At 55.4% G+C, this 26,703-nt stretch overlaps 1 long non-coding RNA gene across 1 annotated transcript; it reads right to left on the bottom strand.

Annotated features, from left to right (window-relative positions):
- Positions 1–2,692: 2,692 nt before the first annotated feature.
- Positions 2,693–26,555, bottom strand: LOC123818468. The gene is made up of 3 exons (XR_006785626.1): positions 26,459–26,555; positions 23,740–23,873; positions 2,693–3,631 (listed from the first exon to the last, which is right to left on the bottom strand). It is a non-coding gene; the product is annotated as an uncharacterized LOC123818468 (long non-coding RNA).
- Positions 26,556–26,703: the final 148 nt, after the last annotated feature.

Genomic DNA, 26,703 nt, shown 5'->3' with positions numbered 1-26,703 from the left:
TCCGCCATTTTGAATATTTTAACCAAAATCGCCGGGTCGATAAGCCCTCCCTCGCTCCGGCTCCCCTCCCCCCGCCCGCCCTCCACACCGCCTCCTCCTCCCCGCCCCTCACGCGCTTTCCTGTCCCAGGGCGCGCGACAGGGGGCGCGCGAGGCCGGCCCCGCAGAGGAGCCCCACCCCTTTGGGCGCTCTGCGCACGCGCCTCTCGGCCGAGGCAGCTCCTCCGTCGCTAAAACGCCCTCAGCCTGCCAGTCACCCCTGCGCTCCATTTTTTTCCTTCTTGGCTCTGCACATGCGCGACTCTCCACGCGCCTGAAGCGCCGTCCGCGCATGCGTGACCTCCCCAGCGCTCCCTCCTGCAGCGCAACCTGTGCAGTGGGGTAGTGGAGCGTCCGTGTTTCTCACAGCCCTTCTTCTGCACCGCTTCGCTCCCTTCCCAGTTTTGCTCGGGCTCCCCCAGGGCCCAGGGGCACTCTAAAGGAAGGATAGGGACCCCCGCGGCCCGGAGCGTGGAGAGGCGTGGCTGCACGTGGGCGCACACTTTTTCAGGCTTTCCGCGTGGTTGAAACACCGGCCACGAGGCGGGGCTGCGGCCCCGCTAGGTGACTTCCGGCCCTGTGGGCAGGTAGGGCGGAAACGTCCGCCGCAGGGGCCGGGCCGAGGCACCTGCCGAGCCCCACGGCGGCGTCCCGCTCGAAATTTGAATCCGGTCAGTCCCGCCTCCGGCTCCGCGGGAGCTGTAGGCCGGAGGGCCGGGGCGGGAGGAACGTCCTGTGTTAATTTAATTAGCCAACATTCCTTCCGCGCTACTGGTTTGTAACACCCGCGGCTCCCGCGCGACCGGTGCATCATAGCGCGCTATTCCCGCCAGTCCTGGGGCTCTCACGCAAATCGGAACAGCAGGAACAGACTGGCTTCCTCCCCTCCCCTTCTCTTCGCTCCGGAACTTCTGTTAAAACCCAGCAGTAAAGTGGGAATTGGTGACCTAATAAATAATGTCGAAATCAACAATAGCTTCGTGACTCTTTGCTGCGCTTCTCAGCGTCAATATGATAGGCGCTTTGCATTTTAAAAATCTTTCTTTGTAACTAGCCATAATGTTCTAAGATTTCTGTAACTTGAATGGTAAATTCTCCTGGACAAGACCCAGGTGTAGTTATTTTATTAATCTCCACTAAAGCCCTAAGATTTTTCCCCGTTTTTTAATTATTTTTTTATTACAGTTTACATTCAATATTGTTTTGTATTCTTTTCAGGTGTACAGCACAGTAGTTAGACAATCACAGAGCAAAAAGAAGAATGTATTCTCCAGTCAGCAAAGAAAAGTTTTAAAAAATCCGTCCAAGATCAGCTGGAAGAGAGAGATGACTCTTTTAGAACTTGCTTGGGGTAGAATTGCAGCTTCTACACTGAAGAGAAACTGATCTCTAAGAGATGGTCAGCAGTTGTTTTAACCGCTAAAGCTTTCATCATGCGTCTTAGTCTGCTCTTTGAATGCCTTTCTCTGGGAACGTGTAGTTAAAGAAAGCTATTGTGAGTGATGGCCAATGAATTCGGGGTGGGATGGATTTAGTCATGGTAATTAAGCCTTAGGGTGTGTGCATGACTGTTTACAGCAAATAATTGGGCCACCCTGTAATCTAATTATTGCAAGCTAACCAACCAACACATAGATAAAGTAATGCAAAATTTAATCATGTTACAATTAATCTGGAAATATGGCCTAAGTTACCTTGACTAGCATTACTATAGGGGAAGCTTCAGAATGGTCAGTTGACCTGTTTGAAAGAAAGTTAGGCTCATGCCTCTGCTGTAAAGGCAACATATTTGAAATCATCTCCACAAAAAAAAAAAAAAAGCATTCAAGTACCCTATTACTAAAATTCCTATCTTCTATTTATTTGTTTTGCACTTTGGTTGAAAAGTGAATTAATGCCCTGGCTGGTGTGGCTCAGTGGACTGAGCACCGGCCTTTGAACCAAAAGGTTGCCGGTTGGAGTCCTGGTCAGGGCACATGCCTAGTTACAGGCCAAGTCCCCGGTTGGGGGCATGCAAGAGGCAACCAGTGTTTCTCTCCCTCTCTTTCTTCCCTCCTTTCCCTTCTCTCTAAAAATAAATAAAGTACTTTAAAAAAAAGAAGAAATAAAAGTAAATTAATATCATTCTTTATTATTTCATTTCAATAAAAGGAAATTTTCATGGAATTGAAATTTTTATTTAAGAATACTTCTGTGAGAAAAAAATAGTGTAACAGTCTGTATCAATGATTTATTTTCCTTTTAATGGAAATATTTATGTTTCCAAATACGTGCCCAAAGCCTAGCACAATGTCTGAGCATAGTAGGAACCCATAAATATTTGTTAAATAATAATGAATGATACATTTATATATGTTAGGATTATTCTTAAAAACTGGTGGTCATTTAACCAATATTTATGAACATCTGTGTTCTGCCATACACTTCAGGTGCTAAGGATATAAAAATATGTAAGACACTAATTTGACCTCAACAAACTCATGTGAATTGGCTTTTTTTTAACCCTCACAACTTTGAGGGTAGGAACTCTGTTTATGATAATTTTCTAGGATGGGGAAATGGACACATAGAGATTGTGTATGATTTAGCCAGATTAGCATTCTCCAGTGGAAAGAAACAAGAGGAGATACAGAGATATGTGTGACTTTAATTTTACACGTATGACTTGTTATAAGGACTGCGCTCGCACAATTATGGAGGCTGGGAAGTCCCGTGATCTGCAGTCGGAAGGCCTGATACGCAGGAGAGACGGGGGTGTGCGTGCCAGGCTGAGCCCAAAAGCCGGACCCAACGTTGTGTCCCTGCCACCCTTGTCCCACACACACATTCCGGTCTGCAGGAGTTAGGAAGCTCAAGCAGTTCTCACGGAGTGGAGCGTACCTCCTCACAAGACCGTGGACACCCAGCTCACGCGGGGAAGCCCCGGTCCCACGGCAACGTGGTGGCCCGTGGTTGAGTATCTGGTCTCTGCTAAGGTCCGGTAGCGGGCCAGGAGCTATTTCTCAGAAGAAGAGCAGTTATTCTCAGAGGACACAGGCCTTTGCTCTCACATCCTGAGGCTCTGAGCTGCCATTCACCTGCAGGGGGCTGCCTATGGCTCCCAGCAGCACCCCGTCAGCCAGGGACACATCCAGCACCGTCTGTCTGCTGGCCCGGACGGCCCAGGGGCGGAGCAGTTCTCACAGCACTCTGGACCAACCCATATTTTGCCATGTATAATGCCCGCTTTTATGTCCAAATTTTTTATGGAAAAGTAAGGATGCGCATCCTCCATGGGTATAATGATTGCGTACCATGGGTATAATAATCCCAAGTATAATGCACACGGAGATGTGGGTGCACATCATACACAGCAAAATACGGTATTTCAGAGCCTTCTTTTTTCTGGGCATCACTCAAAACTAACAGCTTTGGGGGGCACTTGGTAAATGGGCCGGAGGAACCTGTTGCCTCCAAAATCCGGAGAGGCCCCCTTAGCCTTCACCGTGACACTGCAGCACTGGGATCTCCGTCTCCTTTCCTCCATGTCTTGCAGGACACCCTGAAACTCTTCCAGGAACGATTCTGCCTCAGGTATTTCCACGGTCTTCTTCCTGGAGTGGGTGGAGAGGGCGCCCGTTAAATTGATGGATGTATCCTGGCCGTACATCCTAACATTCGTAAACGTACGCCACACCTACTGACTGTAGCCGACCGCTGCAAATGACGTGTGTGCCGCTAATGCACGCTGCACACTGTGCGTACTTCTCCGAGAACGCACACGGAAAGCTCCACAAGCCGTTACTCATCAAAAAGCTCAATAGCATTGACGGAAAACTCTCTGATGGATACACAGCCCTTTTTTCCCTTGGGTCCAGGGTCAGCAAACTCACGAGGACTCTTCCCACCATCCCTTCCAAGCCGCCGGCCAACTTCTCGAATCCGCTGCCCTTTCTAATGCTGCGCCTAGACTCTCTCGCTCCGACGTGACTCCGCGGGAGCAGTGCTGCCTGGCGTCCCTGGCGTCTCCCCAGCATTGGCACGCAGGATGAAACCCATTTGTAATTCCGATACTCTTAAAAGCCGAACTGTCAGAGAGCCGTGCACTTGAAATACATCATTTTGTCCCCTTGTAAGATTCTTTCCTAGAATTATGCTTTGGACTGATGTCATCAGCCTACATTAAAATCAAAAGAAGAAGGAAAAAAAACCTCTGAGAAATGTCTCATATTTACTGTAGGGGTGTTTTTGGAGTGTCTGTCTTCTTTCTGAGGATTCATTCTTAATATCTCACAGGCACAGGATAAGTAACCTGTCCAAGTCCATAGAGTAAGGGACAGAGCTGGGACTGGAGCCACAGAGAGACTGAACTTGTATCCTCTCAGCCTCCCTCCTAGCCCCCCAGATGCGCTCCCCGCCCACCTTCCTCTTGCGCCCAGACGCTCCGCCCTTTGCTTTGTTTCCATGGGGGTGGGAGCCTCTCCGCTCCCCCGCACCCTGCACTCGGTGATTCCGTTCTGCCCTTCCTGGTGTTTTCCTGCCTCTTCCTAGCCTTTCTTGCAAGCTTTTTCTAGATAAACTCTTTCTGCGTTTACTCATCAGTCCATGACAGTCTGACATCTGCGCCAATCCCGATCCCGAGGTGACTTCACTGGAAGTCCCCTCCTAAGTGCCACGGCTGACAACATCGTCACTCCTGGGCTCGCCCCGTCTCTCGGCAATCTGACGATGGGGACCGCTCCTTCCTTGTGAAAGCCCTCTCTCCGTCTCGGGCTTCAGTGGCAAATTGCCCCCGCATTTGCTTCTCTTATTTCCCTAACCACGTCGTCACGGTTTGCTTCCCCAGACCCTCTTCCCGACACCGCAGACAGGCACGCCTGGGTCTGCTCCTACGGCCATTGACACCTGTCCCCACAACGTCAGCGGTTACCTCTCTGAAGACACCCCCACCCCTACACCTTGTCGGATCCCGCTCACTGCCATCTGTCTTCTCACTGAACTGTTCCAGGGCTGGGCCAGATCATCCGCCTCATTTGGGGTTATCTTGTTACGCTGTGCGTGACAGCACACGGCGTGGACATAGTCTGTGCTTAGCAGTAAAAAAGCAACTGTCTCGCACGCGTCTCCCTGTTCATTAGCAGCCGCCCGACCTCGGTCGCAAGGCTGACTCTCTCTCTCGAGCTTTCATCGAGTACCTGCCGTGATCTTGGTGTCGCTCCAGACACAGCATTTCCTCCTGGTTTTGGAACATCTTGGGATCGGCACACATTGAACCCAACCGCTCTGTCTTCCAAGCCTACATCTGTAACTTCGAATTTTATCAACTCTAAGGTACACATTTTCCCCCACACTTGCATCTCTTTGAAATCAAGACGCACCTTCCAAGGGATGTGATAAGAACGCGTCATGTCATACCTGGAAGCATTTTTTAATGATATGTGGAAGAATGGTACATTGTGATGATCAATGGCATTTTAAATTCTAGGAAATGTGATATTTTATATTTAAATTAAGGTTAAGAAGATTCATTCTCCTATGTTTTATCATCCAAGAAATACTTAAATATTTTGAGTATACTAGACTTTCAAGATCAGGAAAAAAAATATTTTTAAAGAATTTCCCATAATAAGGGTTTTAAAAAAAGGACTTCTATAGGCGCAGTAGGTTTACACATCCAAGCATTTCCTAGAAATAGAGTAAAAAACAAAGGGAACCCTGGCTGCTGTGGCTCAGTGGATTGAGCACCAGCCTGTGAACCAAAGGGTCGCTGGTTTGATTCCCAATCAGGGCACGTGCCTGGGTTACTAGCCAGGTCCCCAGTGGGGGGCATGCAAGAGGCAACCACATATTGATGTTTCTCTCCCTCCCTTTCTTTCTCTGTCTAAAATAAAATAAATAAAATCTTTTAAAAAATCTTGAAGTCGTAATCTAATTAAATACCACTTTATTATGATACAATACATGATAAGAAAAGGCTAATCCACGGAGCAGCTATAACAGCTACGAATCTGGACGCCGCTGGCAGCCCACCCCGAAACTCGGAGAATGAACCCTGGCTCCGCTGCACAGAGATCAGCGAGATCGCAGACGTAGGAGATTTTGATGGAAAAGAAGCTTCTCCCTGTTGCGACTGAACAGAAATGTACACTGGCCGCGGGGCCCCCTCCCCTCTCATTACAGCTGTGTGGGCTGGACCCCTCCGGTGGAGACCCCCCCCCCCATGTGCGCCACTGACGCGCAGCTGGGTCCGGCCACAGAGAGCAGAGGTCTGTTTGCGTGACGGTCTAGAAGTCCTGGGAGGAAAACTCTCCTAACTCGTCCTGGTGCTGACCACACACCCGAATCCATCTCGGTCTCTGAAGGGGACAGGCGGCTGTGACTAGAGCCTGGTGTCCGTGACACCGGTTGCAGTTCCAGCTCGGGGCCATGGAACACACCTCGATGGACCCCTGAGGAGTGAAAGGTCCCGGTCTGGAAGCAGGGGCGATATTCAAAATGTCTGACACCCAGAACGACACCAGCATTGACCAAACAGGACACACAACCAACCCTCACCAGGGCACACCTGATGAACAGTGCAAGCCCCGCCTGCCACACCGTCTCGTGAAACTTTGTATAGGGCACCGAGGCTCCTGTGATACAGTTTAATGCACAGGAGAGGGGGAGAACTGGGACCAGCCTTGGCAAATCAGGGACCTCCGTGCTTGGGGACAGGGACCAGCAGCACCAACCCGAAGCAATAGCAGTGTTTGGAGAGGGATGCATGATCTCCTTTAAATACACATTGTGGGTTGCCATGGTAACGATCCAATGCATGGAGGAGGGGGCGAAGTGTGGTGTGAGGTGAGTCCTGGCATCAGCTGGACCCGAGCTGGGTCCCATTCGGCCGGCCCTCACTCACCATCTGATGTCAGACCAGGGACCTGGTGCCCGAGGGTCCTCCCCTGTGAAGGGGGTCCCGTGCTCTCTCAGGACTGCCTGTCTTTGCAGAGTGGTGGGACGCTGGGACACACCCAGAAGCTCCCACCAGGGACCAGTCCTGTGCGGATGGGCAGGGCCAGAGCCAGGGACGCGAGAGCCACACACGTCCAAGACTTGAGCAGGGACAGGGAGAGAGCCAGCGGGGACTCCTGGAGCTATGGCTCCGTCCTTTCGCTCCGGTTCCTTAGATGTGTTTCCGGAGATAAAAACTGCAATTCCCTCCCTCAACAAAGTGGTAGGCTACCGAGCCTTCACCGCTGTGGGCTGAGCACAGTCTAGGAAGTGTGGGTAGGGCAGGCGATCTCAAGGTGGAAGCCTCTGGCTCCTGGCTCAGGACAGGAATGGTGGCGGGGAGGGTGTCGGAGCCTGCAGGACACAGGAGAAGGAGAAGGCTTGCAGGCTGGGAGGCTGGGGGCCCCTGTACAGGTGAGACACAGCGAGGGGAGCCGGGGTTGGCGGCGAGGACCAGCAACCCTGCCCTTTCCAACAGAGGGGATGTGGGGCGGGACGTAAATGTACGTCATTGAATTTAAACATCGGGCCACCCTTGGGGAGGAAGGATCGCTTCCGCGGCGCGCCGCACAGAGGCACTGAGGTTCAGGGAGTCACGCAGCGCTGAGATCTGAACCCAGGACCACCTCCCACCGGCTTTCCCCACGCAGCGAGGCCGCCCCGAGTCTCGAGAGGGGAAACCTCGCATTCGTCACTGCCGGATAGTCCTGACTGCTATTTATTTTCTCATCTATCTCATATTATGGTAATGTTTTCCTGGAATTGGATGATATAATACTAGAAACTGAGGATGTTTATTCGCTGCAAAGATTACGCGGGCGGGCTTCCTGTCACGATCCAGGGCACCGCTCACTTCCCGCACGACCTCCAGTCTTCTCTGGGGGTGACACACGCTTGTTGTAGGAAATCTGTTCGTGCCACGCCCGCTGGTCTTCTCGAGGGAAACGGGCCTCGGCAGGGCCGTGACAGCCTTTCGATATTTATCAAGTCTGGAGTCTGAAATCTGTTTTCTGGGAAGCAGGGCCTGGGAGGGGCGGGTCGGTATGTAAATGACGCTGTGGATGGTCTCCCTTGGAATAAAGGCAAGTCACTCTAACAAAACTATGTTGTTTTATTTCTTCATGCAAAATCCACCTTTGAGCCCTGGCTGCTGTGGCTCAGTGGATTGAGTGCCAGCCTGCAAACCAAAGGGTCACAGGTTTGATTCCTGGTCGGGGCCCCATGCCTGGGTTGTGGGCCAGGTCCCCAGTAGGGGGCATAGGAGAAGCAACGATACATCGATGTTTCTCTCCCTCTCTTTCTCCCTCCCTTCCCCTCTCTCTAAAAATAAATAAATAAAATAAAATAAAATAAAACAAAATTCACCTTTGAATATCATCTAGGCCCCAACATTTTAAATTTCCTTCCCAAGTTGTTTGCATTATTCAATTGTAGACACCACCACATTCTGCATAAGACCAAAGTTCATTTAAAATTCCTCCAAATAGATAAAGTAACTCTCTTGAAGACTTCACTGCTAGGCAAAACTTTGCCACCCTCTGTCAGAAGTTAGAAACTAATTTTTTTTTTTGCCTTTTTAAGGCAGAATTCTCACAAGAGCCATGGGACTTCTAGACCCAAAGCAGATTACATACCAAATTAAGAGCATAATGGGGGGCGGGGAGTCCCAGCCACGCCCCTGCCCCCCGAGAAGCAAGAAGTGTCTCCCGACAGCCTGGGAACAGTGGGAGAGAAAATCCCACCACACGCGGCCCTAACGTTCAGAGAGCGCGGCCGTCTGGGTGCAGTTTATCTCAGGAGGGCCCTGCAGACGCCACCAGATCCCGGGGACGTCACCACCCGAGGGCCAGAGTCAGTGCCCTTGAGGACTCAGAGGCACCAAGGAGCGAGTCAAGTTCATCTGTTAGCTCTGTTTTTTTAAGGAAGTAGCAAAGGGTACAGCCTGTTTCCACAGGCTTTCCGAAACAAAGATGTGAACGATGTAAATCATAAAAGGGCTGTTTCCCTCCTTTGGGAATTGGGTGTACTTGCTATTATCGCGTTTCCTAACGATGCGGAATCAATAAGGGTCTTGTTATAGAGCACGACCGAATTCTCTTCCTTCTGCTTAAAAGGTAAACTGTGTAAACCACGCTGACACTGTATAGCCCAGAAGTCTCAAGGCCCCACTGCCTACGGGTACAAATTGTCACCAGGAATCCCCAGGTTCCCCTTCCCAGCACATGACCCCGTCACCACAGGGCACCCCACGCTTCCGTCGGGAACCAGCTTCCCAGGCAGTCCGTGCGGGCCTGGCCCTGTATTTGGAGACCACTCTCCCAGACATGCTTGCTATTCCAAGGGCAGGAGCGTTTAGAACATGCTCTTAGAATAACACACAGAGGCCTGGCTGGCGTAGCTCAGTGGATTGAGCGCGGGCTGTGAACCAAAGCATCGCAGGTTCGATTCCCAGCCAGGGCACATACCTGGGTTGCAGGCCATGGCTCCCAGCAACCACACATTGATGTTTCTCTCTCTCTCTCTTTCTCCCTCCCTTCCCTCTCTAAAAATAAATAAATAAATCTTTAAAAAAAAAAAAAAGAACACCACACAGAGGTGGCGTTGACAAGACACAAACCACCCCGCTCACCCTGCATGTGTTCAGCACTGAACACAGCCCGCACCGGCCTGGCCTGCTCCGGAACCGGCGGACGTGACGGCAACAGCCACCCCTTACACGTGTACGACACGGGGACTCCGCGCAGCACCTTCCCGTGTCATCTCCACCGACCACAGGGGGTCTGCAGCTCAACACCTACACAGAGGCCAGCCCGAGCGCCGGTTCCAGCGGTGAGTGGCCGCTGCCCGGACTTCTGTACCGAGAAGGATCCTGAGGGTCACTCAAGGATCGGTAAGAATCCCACTACGATTGATCAGTCACGCCTGCCAGGGTGAAGGACCTGGGGTCGGGGGTGTCACACCAGTCCCGGTTGCCGCCTCTTCTCCGTTCTGGTCACTCTGTACAAAGGGAAAAGACGCGTCTCCGTGCCGTGGCGAGTGCCTGAGCCGCACCCGAAGCTGAGGCTCCCTTTGGTCTGCTGCCGCTGCTGTGAAACCTGTTCTCTCCGGGGGGGTCTGAGCTTTCGGCGTCTCTGGGCCACGCGGGGCGAAGAGGTGTTGTCTTGGGCCACGCATTAAACACACTGAACATGTAATCACACACACACACACACACACACACACACACACACACACAAAATCTCATAATGTTTTAAGTAAATTTACAATTTTCTGTTGGGCCACATTCACAGCCATCCTGGACACCCCTGTTCATGCAGAGACTTTAAACACTCTGATGTTTAATATTCAAAAGGACCGGAATTTATTACAGAGTTTTGAGCTCAATAATGTTTACTCTAGAGCAGAATTAGATGCCGTCTCTGGCAAAATGCACCTATAGGGTGCTCCCCCTTAGGACTCATCGCATGGGACTGGCCTCAGGCGTGTGGCATGACCCACTCTCACAGGTGAGACTGTGTGTGGCCTGCCCGACAACCTCTGGGAAGTTCAAGAAGCCCCAGACCCCACTCGGAAGGCCCAAGGACCTTTCGGTAAGGCTGTGGTCGCGGCAGCAGGACACTTGCTGCCCCGTCGGGTCTCCCAGCGGACACGGCGGTAAGGGTGACCCGGCTCGGAGCTGCGGTGGCCACACAGTGCGGCATCAGAAGCAAAGAAGAGATCACTGACTACCCGTGTGCGAGCCGTGACACATGGGTGACCCTGGGAACAGCGGCCAAACCTCCAGGGGTTGGCGGCTCGTTCACAGGGGAAGTGGCCCCAGCTGGGCAGCAGCAGAGACTGCCCGGTCCCCGCGGCAGGCCGCAGACTCCGACGGCGTGGGCTCGCTCTTCGGGGACCGCCCTGTCATCTCCGAGCACAGAGGACAAGGAGGCGCGGATTATGCGGTCAGCGGCGGCCATCAAAGGCCACATGGCTTTTTTTTTCCCCAGCCAGACCAGCCCGCCAGCCTGCACACTCCCCAAGCCCCAGGGCGGTCAGAGGCAGGGGACCCACTCCACTGTGTAGCCCCCGCCACCGCTCCGTGGGCAGACGGGGCCTCCTCAGGGCTGCACTCGGCCTTTGTCGGCTGTTTCCAGGGTGACGAAGGGTCCTGCCCTCTGCAGTGCACGCAGGCAGGGGCAAAAGGAGGGACGCTTTCTCTTCCTCCGTTAGCTTCTGTCCGCTCGGCTGCATGCAGACGTCCAAGCCCCATGTCCCGGAGTCGGGCTGTCCCCGGACGTGTGCTCGCGTGTCTGTGTGTTCGGGGCCCGCGGAACTTTGCTGTGGCTCCCGGGGCCTGGGAGTCGGCACTCAAGGCCCTCGGCTGCCCCCTCGTGCCACCACTCCCAGTGTTTCCCCATCAGGAGACAGATACATTCAAACGCAGTTGGAAATTGCATTAGATGTTCCCAGTCAGTCGCTGAGCCTCCCCGTGGGAAGGAGGGCCATGTTTCCCCAAATTGCCCACGGTGGCTTGCGCTGGTCAGCGGGGCTCCGGAGGGCTGAGAGGCTGCAGCCCAGCAGAGGGTTTAGAGCGCCTGGTGCTGCGTCCCTGCCGCGTGGGAGGGAGAGAAGCCTGGGAGACGCAAGGCCTGAGGCTGGGGGAGCGTTTGTTTCCACAGCTGCTGCCCCCCTCCCCTCTAAAAGAGGAAGTGGACAGACAGCAGCGCCTTGCTGGGGACGGCACCCACGCGGCCGCCACTCTGGTTTAAAGGGCGCAGCAGCAATTCGGCTTCCGGGGACTGTGCAGGAGGAATGCAGGCCCTTTGCTGCCAGACCTTCTGATGTTTTTAAAAATCCTCACCCGAGGATATGTTCCTCATTGCTTCTGTAGGGCAGAGGAGCATGGAGGGAGCCGAGACACACCGACTGGTCGCCTCTCTCAGGCTCCCCGACCGGGAGGAACCCACAAGGGCGGCCCAGGCGGTGGTCTGACCGTGTCACACCGGCCGGGGCAGGACTTTCTGATGTTTAAGAGGCTCTCAGGAGTCTAGGTTTTGACGTGAAGCTACCAGTTTTTTCATGTTCAGACTGTATCCAGTGCAAGTAATTCACATTCCGCTGCCCAGGGTCAGGCCCCAGGCTCCCGCTGGTGAACTGTGCTAGGCTCACCTTGCACCACGGCCCAGCTGGTCTGACCGCCGCTCTGGGACGCCCTGGCCCCTCCTCCCTGCCCTCACCTCCCTCCTGGGCCTGAGAGCAGGAGCCTGGGCCTGCCCTCCTCCCCTGCCCCTCCCGCCGCCCCTCCTGGAATTCCCCTCCAGGCCCAGGTCTCCATCCTGTGTGTCCCGGACCAGAAGCTCCGCCCCTGCACTCAGGGTCTGCGTCCCACCGAGCCTTCCACACCCCTCCAATCTTCTATCTTCTCGCCCATGAATCCCACCCTTTCTCTTCTTTGCGTGTCTACAACGCAGTGAAGACAGGCCGGCGCTGACACGTGCCGGAGTCCTCAGTGCCTCGCGCACTCGGCGGTGCAGAGCGAATGCTGCTGTGCCGTGACAGCCTGCAGGGTCCGGCAGACCCCCACTGTCAACGCCTGGCTTTGGAGGGTCTTGAGGACAAAGGGGGCAGCTCGGGAGGAGCCCGATTCTACACACTAACTGGTCTCTTTTTCACCTACTGAAGGGCGCAGCTCGTTAAAAACAAACAAACAGAGACTCAGGTTTGAACACACACACACACACACACACACGCCTTGTGAATACCGAGCTCCTTTGTCTGCAGTTAGGGATCTGAGATCTGAGGGTTAATCCGATGCAGCCGGGACTGGGTGAGGGTTCGTGTTGCCCATCCCTCTAAGACCCCCGTTAGAGTTTGTTTTATGCCTCAACAACCAAAATAAGTTATGACATACAGTTCAGCTCTTTCAGGGGGGCATTTAAGTTTTCAGCCTGCAGGCAGCACCGTTCAAGCACTTTTGGGGGGTCCTCCCCAACGACACAGCCGCCGCAGCATTTGTGGTGACCCCCGGGGCAGTGTGCGGAAGGAGCAGGCGGGTCAGTGGAATGCTTGGAGTGCTGCAGGTGTCAGTCTCCGGCTCAGGGGGCTAAATCCCCGCCGCCCCCCCAACTCCTTCACAGTCCAGCTGGCTGAGGCCCTGGACTTCTCGCTGTAATGTCCCCAAGAACCTAGTTCGAACAGTAGCAGAAGCTAGCTCTTTAATTAGCAAGTACTTAACAACAAGTGTTTTCTTAAACTGAGTTGTTCAGTGCGTATGTGAAAAAAGGCCAAGCAATGCCCAAAGGGATTAAACCAATTACTAGAAGATATACGACCGACCGGGGCTGAGCTACGAAAATGTATCAGAGGCGAAACAAATCACTCGGAAGGGAGCCACTTCCCTTTGGCAACTGAAATTACCTTAGACAACCCTCCTCCCCCGCTCCCCAACCCCCTCAGCCCCCCTCCTCCCCTGCGGTTCTGTCTGATATTTCTTTCAAAGGCTACTGAGCACTCACTCCACGCAACTTAGACACATCCGGGATGTCCGTACGGTGCGACTTCGTTTCAGAACACTCCGATGTCATGCAATTTTAATCTTTTCAATAAAGGCAATTTGTTAAGACATAACTAAATAGGAAGGCATTTTACATCATTGTAAGACGTCACACAATTTAATTCACAAGTAAGAAAACATTCTCTTTTTATCATTCCGTTCAATTCACCCAGCGGTTACTGACTGTCCTATGCTACGCGGTCCCTAAGTTAGATCTAGGGGATCTGGAGGCAAAGGTGACAGCATCCCTGCCCTCAGGGATCCTACAAAGTAGGTGACAAATTACAATTTGGTGATTTACTGTAACAAGGCGGAGTAAGACCTGATTCAGTCTGGAGGAGGGGCGGTGGCAGGGAGGTTTCCCACGACAGGCGACGCCTCGGCTGGGCTTTGAAGGATGCATAGGAGTCCCTGGTGCATGGGTCCAGGCCCTGGCCCTCCAAGCTGAGGAATAAATAGCCCTTTTGACTCCTGATTTTTTCTTTTTTTTAGTTTTTTTTTATTAATTCTTGTTCACGCACAGTTTTCTGCCTTTTACTCCCATCCCAGGCCACCCCCCAGCGCTCCCCACCTCCCTCCTGTTTCCACCCCGCCCTTGTTATTGTCCTCGCGTCCTTTGTCCTCGTTCCTGCAAACCCTTCCCCCTTTCCCCTGCAACGCCCTCCGCCCTCCCCTCTGGTCACTGTCTTTCTTACTAGGAAATCGGGATTATCCTGCAGAGATAACAGAATCAAGAGCCTAAAAGAGAGCTATCGGCTTAGTGATATTTCTAGTCCTTCAGACACATCCCTGGAATTTCAATTTCGGCTTAAAACCCTCTCCAGCTAGCTTCAGTTGGGGAGAAAAGTGTATCACTGGATACAGTTTTGTTTGTTTAAAAGCGAAGCAAAAACCACGTCTTAGATTTTATCTCTGTTGGCCGGGGGCAAGGACGGTCACTGATGCCTGATTCTCAAGCGAAAACACAGGCCCCGAACAATGAGTCACAGGAGGCGGCGTCTCCCTGGGCACCTCCAGTTGTTCACGCACCGCACCACATGGACCCCGGGTTGGGGGGCGGCACCCTGCTCTGTGCAGGTGGGCCCGAACCCAAAATGCCTCGCTCCTTCCCGACACGAGCGCCTAAGGGGAAAAAAAAAGCAACTGATGGATGAAAGTCTGACCTGCAGGAGAGTAGCTAGTATAGTAATGAGCAGGAAAGGGCTTTGAATAATGACCCAAAGACAAATACGAATTCATGAACAGCCTGACAGTGATCTTCTTGAAGGTTTCGTGTGAAGGGCCTGCTCCACGCAGATGTGCTCAGCCCGGACCCCGAGTGCCACAGGGGAGCCCCAAGTGCCACAGGGGAGCCCCGAGTGCCTGTCACGGAGGGTGATGCTCCGTCCTGCAGGTGCGTGCACCGTAGCCTCAACGAGGTGGCTGCTGTTCCTTGGGGAACTACCGACCCCCCCAACACACGGGGGAGAGCTCGGGGTCCCCAAGGGCCAAAAGGCGGCAAGAAGTTTAGGGGTTGTTCTCACTCTGCCCCTCCGTACTGCTCTTGAGTGCCCAAACTTTTGGTTTTGTTTAGTGAAAGAAATTGTGTGTGTGTGTGTGTGTGTGTGTGTGTGAAATCTTGCCATGGGCCACATGGATGAACCTCGAGGGCAGTACGGTGAGCGAAATAAGTCAGAAAGCGAAAGACGAATACTCTATGACCTCACGTCTGTGTGGAATCTAAAAACAAGACAAAACAATAAGAACAACAGCAACAAAACCCCCTCGAACTCGCAGATCCTGAGGACGGAGTGGCAGTTGCCGGAGGCGGGGCGAGGGGTGGGCACGATGGGTGAAGGGGGTCGGAGGACGCAGACTTCCGGTGCTAAAGTAAGTCGGTGACGGGGATGTAATGGGCAGCAGGGAGACTTGAGTGACTAACACTGTATTGCACGTTTGAAAGTTGCTACCAGAGTACATCTGAAAAGTTTTCATCACAAGAAAAGTAATTTTTTGAAAGTCGGCGTGGTGATGGACGACAACCAGACCGCCTGTGGGGTGGGTCATTTCACCACCTGCACCATATCCACCATTGCACTGAGCCCTGGAAAGTCACCCAAAGTCCATGGAAGGGAGAAGGGAGGGTGGGAGGGCGGGAAGGAAGGAAGGAAGGAAGAAAAAGAAAGAGGCAGGCAATGCCCTTTAATAATTTCCAAGATGTTATCAAACGCCTTAGACAGAGCTGGGTTAATCAGCTCTGACAAACTGCAAAAATATCTGCACAAAGAATTCCAGATGTTGACATCAGTTAAGTGAAATAATCCTATTAAAAATGTTGCTTCGGATTCTGTACCAGCTCATTTTGGAAATGCTTAGGCCTCCTCTTTTTTTTTTTTTTTTTGAGGTTGCAATAAATATTCATAGCAACTAGAAAACGAAGAAGAAGAAGAAATGCGGCTGTGCTGGGGAAGCTTACAATTCCCTCGAAGCACGACAACCAAACCAGCGCGCAGGTACCGTGGCCCACGGTGGTCTTGGCTGCGAAGAAGCACTGAGCCAGTTCAGCGGCAGAGGGAGTGGACTTTCCAGGGGCCGGCACGCCCCCTGGCTGGGGGCGGGGTGGGGGGCGGGGCGGACCCTGGAGACTCGGAGACAGTCCAGGGGTCAGGCCCGTCAGTGCACAGGCCGCGAGGCCCCGAGGCCCCGAGGCCCCGAGGCCGCGTCCCGATCCGGACACGCCCACCGGGAAAGAAGATCAGGGCTGTTGTTTTTTTCCTTCTTTCTTCCTCTCTGCTTCTCCCGTGTCTCCATTCCCTCCCTGTCCCTTTCTCCAGCCTCTCGCCGCGTGTCCTCCCTTCCTTCCCAGATGACCTCCACCGCCCTTGCAACGGCACCCCAGGCTGGCACACCCTGGGAGGGAGAGCCTGACGCCGCCCGTGAAATACCGAATTTGGTGACAGGTGGGGAGAAGGGCACTCGCGCTCCAAGCCTCCGCCAGGGCACCGGCGCGCGCTGCTAAGACAGCCCGTCCCTCGCCCGGGGCCACCCCGGAGCAAACCCTGCGCCCCTCCCCCTCTGCCGGAGCCTTCCGCTCCTCACCCCCACGGCCAGGGCTGACCCGGGCGGGGGCCGCAGGGGCCGCGGAAAACACCTGTCCCGCCCATCAGCAGCCGCCTGAAAACTCTCGGAGACCCGCCCGGTGCCCTTACCCCGCTCGGCTCCCCCTGCGACAGAGGAGGTCCGCGCTGGTCGGCTGCTGTGCGTCCAGGATCCGCTGGGCACTTCGCACAACACAGCGAAAAGTCTCTCCACCGGGGCCCTGTTTTCCACGCCCTCTCTAACCTCACCCCGAAAGGCGAGCGATGAGGACTCTCCCCACTGCTGAAGAAAACGCTCCCGCCCGAACACACGGACACCACCGCCGTCTCCAAGAGGAAGCCCGGGTGTCTTCGAGGACGCCCGGAGGGGGCGCTGCCTGCTGGAGGGGCGCCTGCGGCGGACGGAGACGCAAGGGGGTTGAGAAGCGACCCTCTCCCTCCTGCCCCTTCCCAGGCCCCCTCCGGACCTGCGCCCGCGCCTCCTCTGCGCCGGCCGTACTTGACGCCCCTGCCGTGGCTCCTGCCGCCCTGTAGGGGGACAGTTCGTGGCCACAGGGCCCCCCCTGCTGGCCCGCGGGCCCTCTGGGCTCACTCAGCTCTGCAGGGCCCACAGACCTGCTCTCTGGCCGAGCGATAGAGCAGGGCGTTAGTGACCCAGGAGGACCCCCGGCCCCTGCGGGTGTTCCCTCTCCCGGTCCCCTGCCACCTGCAGGACCCCGCCTGAGGCGCTTCTGGACCCGCACGTCTGTGCTGGCCTCAGCCTTCCGCTGCACAAAGAGGCCCCTGGCTTGCACGGACAGGGCGCTCGAGGCATCTCAAACAGCAAAAGCCAACTCGGAGCTGACGCGGTTGGCAAGCTGCGAACTCTCAGCACGCTGGGGGCTCATCTGCCGGCCTTGGAGGGGTGCCCGGGAGGTCCTTGACTGTTCGCATGTCATGTGGGGGGGGGGAGGAAGGAAAGGCGGAAGGAAGGGAGGGAGGGAAACGATTTAAAAGGAATCGGACACCTGGAAAGCAACTTCGAGTGCTCGCTCACGCACGCACGCACCGATCGCACGGGAGAGCGCACTGGACGAGCGTGCGAACTGTTCGTGGGACCCCGCCGCGCGGGCACTGCTGCGTGCTGTGGTCGCGGGCTTCGCGGTGGCTACGGTGCTGCGCCCTTTGGGAGCCTGGGGACTCGCAGGCCCAGGTCCTGCCGCTGCAATACCCAGCCGCTGCCCCCCGTTGCCATGGAGACCCCAGGACCCGGGGCGGGAGGTCCTCTCCGGTGTCACCCGGAGGCGTCCAGAGTTCGCTGCTCCCAGCCGAGCCGCAGCCCTCCCTCCGCTGCGGCCGCCCTGGGCCGCCCTCTGCGGCTGCGCTCGCGCTGAGGGCGCACGGAGCCGGAGGGAACGGGCCCTGCCGCCGGCCTGGCCCCGCGGAGCTGCCAGGGAGAAAAATTATTAGGGGAATTAAACTTTCATTTGGCTTTTATTTGGTTTCAGCCACCAGGACAAAGGGACAGCAATTTTCCACGTCTTGTCACTGGTTGGAGGATAGCTCTGAGAGCGCCCGCTTTATTAACAGCTGCGACAATAAAAGCCAATCCCGTGTTTGTGCAGGGGCTGCCTCCCAAGCCCCGCGCGACCTCATCTGCTCCCCCGCGCCGGCAGCCTGCGCGGGGGTGTTGACTCTAATTAAGCTGAAAGCTGACCTCTCCGGCAGCCCCTCCCCCACCGCCGCCTGCTCCGGCCGCTTCCAGCGAAGGAAGGTCAGCGTGCTGGAGCGGGGGAGGGGGCGGAGAGAGGGGGGGAGAGAGACAGAGAGAGAGAAGGTGGTGGCTGCGTTCGCTCATCATTCATTCTTTATTTAGCGCTTGCAGGGGACTCGGGACTCGGCACCCCGCGGGCCGCGCGCCGCGCTCTGGGTTTCCAGGGCTTGGGAACGCGCCGAGAGAGGTGTGAGCGCAGGGAGAGAGTGGAAAAAGGTTTCTGGTCCGCAGAGCGTTCCACGTTCCGCCCCCCCCCTCAACCAAAGAATAAAAAAAAAAATACAAAACTTCTCTATTTCTCCTCCAAATCTTTTCCCTTCCTTTGGCTGAAATGCCTAAAATTTTTTTTTAATAGACGTAATTTAGTCTGATCACTCAACAGGAAGTACATAACGCGAGGTCAACATTGGCTGGAGATGAGGAACCAGAAGTGATGCACTTGGAATTCCAGCGGCTCCCCGAGAAACAAAATACCCAGCAGTGATGCATGGAAGGTTACCTAGCAGGGGAAAAGGAATGAAATTCTGATACTTTGTTTCATTGTGGGTGAATCCTGAATACATGCTGAGTGAAAGAAGCCAGTCACAAATCACCACGTACTGCCCGATTCCGTTTACACTGAAATGCCCAAAATCTGCAAATCCACAGAGACAGAGTAGACCCGGGGCGGCCGGGGTCTGGGGGCAGGGGGGAGAATAGTTGCTAAGGGTTTGGGTTCCTTTGGGGGGGGGGCGACATCCTGGGATTAGATAGTGATCATTGCACAGCCTGGTGACTGTACTAAAAGTCACCCCACCGCACACTTTAAACATGTGACGTTTGTACCAAGGGAAATACATCTCAATAAAGCTACACAAAAATTCCACAGCGTTCACAGCCGTGCGATCCCTGGGTCTGGGGCCTCTCTCTCAGTTTAGCTCCGCCCCTTCGCAGCCTGGGCGGGGCCGTGAGGCGCCTCAGTGTCCTCCGAGACAGGAAACGAGAAGGGCCCAGTGATACGTCTTGGAGACACTGCGCTCTTCGGCTGCCTGGCACAGAACAGGCCTGCGCCCGTCGTGCGAGCGGGACCGGCGGTGGCCAGGCATCGTGCGGGACACGTGTTCCCGGGCCTGCAGCGAACGCTGGTCTCTGGGGGGGGGGCTGGGGTGGAAGGAGGGCCAGGGGCGAGGGGAGGCGTCTCCCGTGGGTTGGGGTGGGTACCCGTGCTCCCCCGCTGAGGAGCGTGATTACCCTCGAAGGTTGTTGTGATCCTGCAGGGAAGAGTCTTGGGGAAACGCTGGGAGACAGACCATCGAAGAACAACGAGAGGAAGTCCAGAGAACTGTGCTGCTCAGGGGACAAGTCACTTGGGAAATGCAGTCCCTCTCTAAACGATGAAAATCTTTCTCCCTGTTACAGAACGTTATGTCAACCACAAGGGGCTAACGCATCTCTTTCTGCCGCTCACTCTAAGTCTGGCCCAGAGGGCCCACGCCCCACGGCATGCTCGCCCGTCTCGGTGAGGGAGCGGCCCCCACCAGAGACCCGGACCCCCGTGCCCATGTCCACATCCCGCCCGAGCGTTGGGGGGCGCGGGGGCCCCCAGCAGGAGGTGGCCATGGACTTCTTCCCGGCAGCTCCGTCCCAGCGTAGCTATGACCTCCCCTCCCACTGTCCACTCGCCCCTTCGACCCCGGCCTCCCTCAGAGGGCGGGGGGTGGGGCCCACGCTCGGGGACAGGCATCCGCATGTCACTGCACGCCCTGCTCCCCGAGAGAGGGGTGCAGGTTCCAGGGGCAGGGGCATTTCCGGAAGGTTCACTTCTCGTGTGTGTGTGCATCTGTGTGTCTGCGTGTGTTTCTGTGTGTCTCTGCATGTGCTCGTCTGTCCAGAACAAGCCCCCGTGTCCTTTCTACCCACCAAGGGACCCAGGCCAGTCGTCGAGACGCTGAGAGTAACTACGAGGCGGCGGTTTTCAGCCCGTGCGTCCAGAATGTTTAAACCACGCAGCGCCTGGCCGTGTCGTCAGGACACTGACCTCTTTTCCCTTAGATGGTGGAAGAAAAAAAAAAATGACAGCAGCCCACACCACCATGGCCGTCCGGTGTGAATGGCTGGACATTAAACCTATTTTTGGTCAGGTCAGCAGAAGGCCGTGAGCTGGTCGGTGAGCCGCCGCAGAGTGTGAGCAACGCGTTGGGGAGCCCTGAGCCGGGCAGGGGTGACCCCGGCGCTCCGCGGGACCGGCCTGGCCCCAGGCAGGGCGGCGTGCTGTGTGGGCAGTCCAGAGCGCCTCCCGCTAACCCGGCCGATGTGGCGAATTAAGCCGAGACACGGAGCGAGGACAACAGCGCATCACAGGGCTCCAGCGACCCCAAGCATAAAGCAAGGCAGAGGCCCAGAAAGAATTTTTTATAGACCGATCCCCACACACTCTCTGCGGAGGGAGTAAAAGATGTCCTTCCAGGAAGGACGCTGCGTTCTCCTTCGAACTGATTTAAAACCCCGGGGGCGGCGGGTGGGGAGCGAGTCCTTTCCTGTACCTTACCCATCGCGGGGTGAGGTCGCCTGCGCTCCGGTGGCTGAGCTCCTCCCCGCCGTGGTCCGAAGGGAAGGGGGGACCGGGCGGGAGACCCGTGGGAGCAGAGAACGGTGCCGCAGAAAGGGAATGCTGACACGGGTTCGCGGGGCCTGCGGAGCGAGGACTCGGCCCTCCCGCGGTGAAGCGGAACAGGTGGTAGTGCCGAGGCTCCGCGCCCCGCAGCCCCAGAGCCCGCCCACCAGGGCAGGGTCTCCAGGTTCCCACCCCGAGGCCTGCAGCGAGCGAATGGGGAACGGAAAACCAGCCCCGGGGCTGGCGCGCAGCCCTGGGGATCTCCTGGGCCCTGGACGAACTGTGTGCTCACGTGTGTGCACGGGTCGTTCACAGGGACACGCGAGGGAGGTAGTGGCTGGGCCTGGGTAGGGTCAGCGCCACCGCAGCCCCATTAACCTGGCCCAGCCCCGCGGGGGGGTCTCGGATGCACCTGTTAGTCGGGTCCATTTGGACGTGGGATCTGTCTACACCAGCCAACGAGTTTGTTCATCAGCAACTTTATGTGGTTCGTTGACAGGAGTGACCATGTCCCCGAGACTGGGACTTTTCACGGCAGTGCGTGTCCATGACCGTGAGCGCCAGGCTAAACCGAGGAGCTGCTCTCTCCTCAAACAGTGACGGTTGGAAATGCCATCTCCTTCTGAGGAGAGTAAACGTGACTTGTGCGCTGCAGCGCGGCCAGTTCCCAGCCTGCTCATAAATCGAACGATCTTATCTTCGCAGACCAGGACCCTTGGGAGCAGACGGTGTGTACCTCTCCCCGCCAGCCAGAGGGCGAGGAGCTTCAACCACCCCGGGCGGGGAGAGAGAACAGAGACCCGGTCAGTGCTATGAGTGCCCGCCAGACCCCGGCACGGGGGAAGTCAGGGGAATAAATAACAAACAAACAAACAAACCAGTTAGAGTCTCACACATCCAAGACAAAAGTGAAGCAGTGAACCTGGCCAGAGAATGACCCCAGACCCCTACACGCACATTTGATGCATCAGCATGCTGAAGAACACACCTGGACGCTGTTGAACAGTCTGTAGAGACCTTCCCTGAGGTCTCCCCTAAAAGTCCTGCCTTCAGAAAGCAGATAAGAACCCTCAAGACAGAGGACCCCGCACTCCCCCTTGACCAGGCTCACGCCCTCCCGGCCTCAGGCCTGCCCTTGTGCTGTGTCCCCTGAGCTCTCAGGGTCCCCTCGAGGCCTGCCGCCGGGGGAGCAGTGGGCCCCAGCAGCTGTCCAGGGCTCACCCCCTGACCCACCTCCAAGGGCCCCCCTTTCTGAGTCCACGCACCCCGGCCCACTCCTGCTGCTGCGGTCTCGCCTCTTCTGTCCTAAGCCCTTCCTCCGTTTCACTCTCTGCAGCTTTGATGAACGCGCTCTCAGAGTCCCCTGGACTCACGTCGTGAAGTCTTCCTGCACAGAGTCAAGAACCCACACCGGGCTGGGGCAGGTGTGACTCGGACCCGGTCCCTCTCCAGTGACAATGGCAAGCCTCATGTTTCTCTCCCTCCAGGCTGGCAGGACAGGTCGGGGGGCCCAGGGCCCCCTCGGCCTGCTGCCGAGGGCCCTGTCCTTCCAGGCTGGGAGGTTCTGCGTGGCTTCCAGAGCTTGTTGACATCCCGGCTCTGCCTAACCGTGGCCTTGCCCTCGTCCGGCTGGGCCAGGAAGAGCCTTCCTGGAGGCTCTGAGGACCGTGGCGGCCATGCGTTGGGCACACTAGTCGGCAGTGCAGGGTCCCGGGCCCCCTGCGACGCAGAGGAGCTGAGAGAGGCACTCCTCACGCGCCCTCCAGTGCAGACGTGCCCAGGTCGGCGCTGAAGCCAGGCCCGGGTACCTGGAGGCCCCGCAGTGGTCTGCCCCACCCCGGGAGTGCCTGTAAGCACACAGGACAACGGCAGGGGTGGCCGAGGACCTCATCACACACAAGCACTCCTTGGGGATGTCGCCAAATAGCTGTGGGGGCACTGGGGGAGGGGCTGAAGCCCAGAAAGACGCGAAGCCCACCGTGGCAGAGGTTGAAGCCAGATCCCAACGAACCCTGTTCGTGTCTGCTAATGCGGCCCCGTGGCAGACCCCTGGCTGACGTGGCTCTGAAGCCGCAGACTCTCACTTCGGGCCAGGCATGTAAAATACATTGTGGGCACGTTCTATTCTCTCTGCGGCTGTTTCAGGCCCACCCTTCAGTGCGGTCTTCCTCACTGGGAGTCCGCAGATGACAGTCGCACAAAAACCAAAGGTGCACGGCCGCCTGGACGAGCTCGGGCAGCCCCGGGTGCGGCCAGTGCGCACAGACGCCGGGGAAGTGCGTCTGACCAGGGTCCCGGGGCGGTCACACCCACAGGCATCGGCCAGCACGCCCGAAGCTCATGACACGCAGATGTGAAGACAAAGATGCCCACTTGTTCGTGCACCTTTAGATTTATGCCCACCCAGGTGGCTTGGGACCCCCGACCCCTGGCCGACAAATTCTCCCTCTGCAGGAAGACTCCCGGGAAGCCCTTTCTAACCAACCAGGGGCGGTCACGCGAGTGTGGAAGCACAGGGAGGGCTCACCTGCTCCTGGCAGTTGGCCGGGGCCTCTGACGTCACAGGGGGACACCTGGGCAGGTCAGAACTGAGGAGGGGACCCGCGTTCAGGGGGCGTGCTAGGATGGGCCCCCCCATGCCCACCCCATCACTCTTCCACTTCAGACGCCCCTCCTGCCTATCCCATCATTTCTCGTGCGAAGCCCATGCAGCAGCTGCTAAAAGGGGAAGGTGCGGACTGGATCGCCAATGTACCCGAGGACCGACTTACCAGGCTGTCGCCTCACCGAAGGAGCCTCGAGGTCCCGGGGCCACTAGGCCTTCTGGTCAAGATGTCAGCCAAAGAGCGACAGGACAAGCCCGAGGAAAGCAGGAGGGAGGGATCAATAAAGATAAGGCAGACACCTGTTCATTGGAAAACAAAGGGTAAAATGCAGTTGTTTTTGACAGCGTACAAGAAAGGAGATCACCTGCTATCTAACCTAAGACAAAAATGAATAAACAGATATAAAACACTGGGAACAAGCCCTGGCTGGTGTAGCTCAGTGGATGGAGCTCGGGCTGCAGACCAAAGTGTCACAGGTTCAATTCCCAGTCAGGGCACATGCCTGGGTTGCAGGCCATGACCCCCAGCAACCGCACATTGATGTTTCTCTTTCTCTCTCTTTCTCCCTCCCTTCCCTTTCTAAAAAAATAAATAAATAATTTAAAAATTAAAAAAAAAACTGGGAACAGGAAATAAAAGAGAGCCATAAGTCCTGAAGACATGTTTGAGATGTATAGGAGTATGCCTCACATGATACACTTTAACATTTGCATTAAATAAACCATCTTCTAGGAAAATAGAAGTCATTGAGATGCCCTCAAAAAGACGTACAAAATAAGAAGCCCAAACCTACGGGGGGCTCACTTTTAACATTGCAGAAAAAAGCCCCGTGGAAGATGCCCGTGGAAACAGAGGTGAGGCCAAGTGTACGCCCCCCAGGTGCAAGGGCCAAGCACGGACCAGCACGCCCAACGGAGGCAGGACACGCGATCTCCCCCGCAGCACACCCCTGTGTGGGGTGCAGGCCGGGCCATGAACGAGACCCAGCAAACTCAGGGATCTCCTTTACCAAGCCCGCTCTCTGACCACGGTGGAGGCACGGCAGGCGTCAAGAACAGGTGGACCCGGGAGCTCTCCTGGGAGGAAATCAAACGACACGCTCCTAAGGAAGCACTCCACGGGTCAGAGAAGGAGTCAAGAGGAAAACACAAAACACTCCGAGACGAATGGACACGGGAAGACGGCACGCACACGCCGAGGGGATGCGGCCGGAGCGGCGCTGGGAGGGGAGGTCAGAGCAACTGGAAACACCTGCGCTCCAGAGGCGTGATGGCACGTCCCCCACCCCGCCGCCCGCCCCAGGAAACTAGGGGGAAAAAGGGCAAAGAAAACACAGAGTAAACAGAAAGAAAGGAAGGAAATAATAAATATCAGAACAGAAATAAGTAGAATAGGAAAACGCTAATCAGTAAAAGTCGGTTCTCTGAGGGGATAAACTAGAGTAATGAATCCTAAGCTGATTGGGCAGGAGGAAAAAGAGGGAAGACAGAGATTACTAAGGTCGAGAATTACAGCAGGGCATCGTTACCAATGTTGCAGAAATGAAAAGGGTTCTGAGGGGTACTGTGAACAAGGGTGTACGTAAGCGTATGTGTGGCTGGATGAATACACATACATGGGAATTACCGGATAGGAAAGGATTTTCCAAGCAGGAGCCATAAAGAAAAGCCTGGAGTTTCTCACACAAAAACATCAAACTTCTGCATATAACCTTACTGAACCAACCAGAACAAAAACTGAGTAAACAACGTGGGAGGTATATGACAAAGAGCGTTACACCTAAAGAAAGTGTGTAGATTCATCAGGAGACAAGCGTCCCACAGTGAAAACGGCACAGCAGCGGGAGCGGCACCTGGCACCGCCTACAGATACGAAACACCGACAGTCAGCGAACGTGGGGGAAGTCAAGTTCGGCAGGAACACACACAAATAGCGAACCAAAGAGGCGACAGTTTAGCACGTGACTGGGGTGAGTTATGGATACTTTCCACACCCATTATTTCCTTTCTTAAAATTTAATTTTTGTTTTATCAAAATAATGTACGTGTGGTTTTTTACAGTCACTGACAAAAGTTTCCCCCCTGGAGAGGACATCTGGGCCCCAGTGGTGGTGCAGCTGAACCAGGAGGGCAAGGGCAGGACCAGCTGCAAAGACAAAGGGCCCCCTGCTCTGCCGCTGACCAATCAGGGGAGCCCGTGACCCTGAAAGGACACACCTGGGGGACTGACGCAGGTTCTGCGGAGACCCTCCCCCAAGACCCCCCCCAGGACCCCGCCTGCAGGAGAGGGATGCAGCAGAGAGACCACGGCCGCTGACGCCAGTCCCTTCCCTCCCTTCTCCTCCCACTTCTCTCCCCGCCCCCCCCAGGGCAGACGCCTCCTGAACTCTGGGGCAGGGGGCCCCAGGCCGATCCCCCAAACCTGTCCCCAAGCCCCCTTTTCCCTGACCCCCCAGTGAGCTCAGGCAGCCCCGCCCGGGGCCGCCCCCGCTGTGCCGAGCCCTCCCTTGTCTCACCATCCCAGCTTCCATGCATGTGCCCCCAGTCACAAAGTCACGTTGCAGGGAACTGTCTTCTATGGAAAAATAGTATGTGAAAACTAAGTTTTAAAATTGTCCATATAAGCCCTGGCTGGCGTAGCTCAGTGGATTGAGTGCAGGCTGGGAACCAAAGTGTCGCAGGTTCGATTCCTGGTCAGGGCACATGCCTGGGTTGCAGGCCACGGCCCCCAGCAACTGCACATTCATGTTTCTCTCTCTCTCTTTCTCCCTCCCTTCCCTCTCTAAAAATAAATAAATAAAATCTTTAAAAAATTATCCGTATAATATGATCTCAAAAGTATGTGTTTGTTTAGGCATAGAAAAATATCAATAGTGATTCATTACCTCCAGGTGGTGTGACGACAGAGAGCTTTTCTTTTCCTTTTGTGTTCTTCTATATCTTCCAAATTTGCTCTCAAGAAGTTTTCTATGGTTTTTCTCTTTTGGTAATGGAGGAAAAGGTTATTGACAAAAACATAGGTTATTGAAAAAAGTATAAAGGTTTATATTGCCCAAGTTCACACTTCTTCTTTTCTTAAGATTTTATTTATTTTTAGAGAGAGGGGAAGGGAGAGAGAAAGAGAGGGAGA

The sequence above is a fragment of the Phyllostomus hastatus genome, unplaced genomic scaffold (genome assembly GCF_019186645.2).
Source record: "Phyllostomus hastatus isolate PE091 unplaced genomic scaffold, TTU_PhHast_1.1 phas_contig_283, whole genome shotgun sequence".
Taxonomy (NCBI): Eukaryota; Metazoa; Chordata; class Mammalia; order Chiroptera; family Phyllostomidae; genus Phyllostomus; species Phyllostomus hastatus.
The sequence above is the reverse complement of the archived record's forward strand: the minus strand, read 5'-3'. Positions and strand labels throughout refer to the sequence as shown.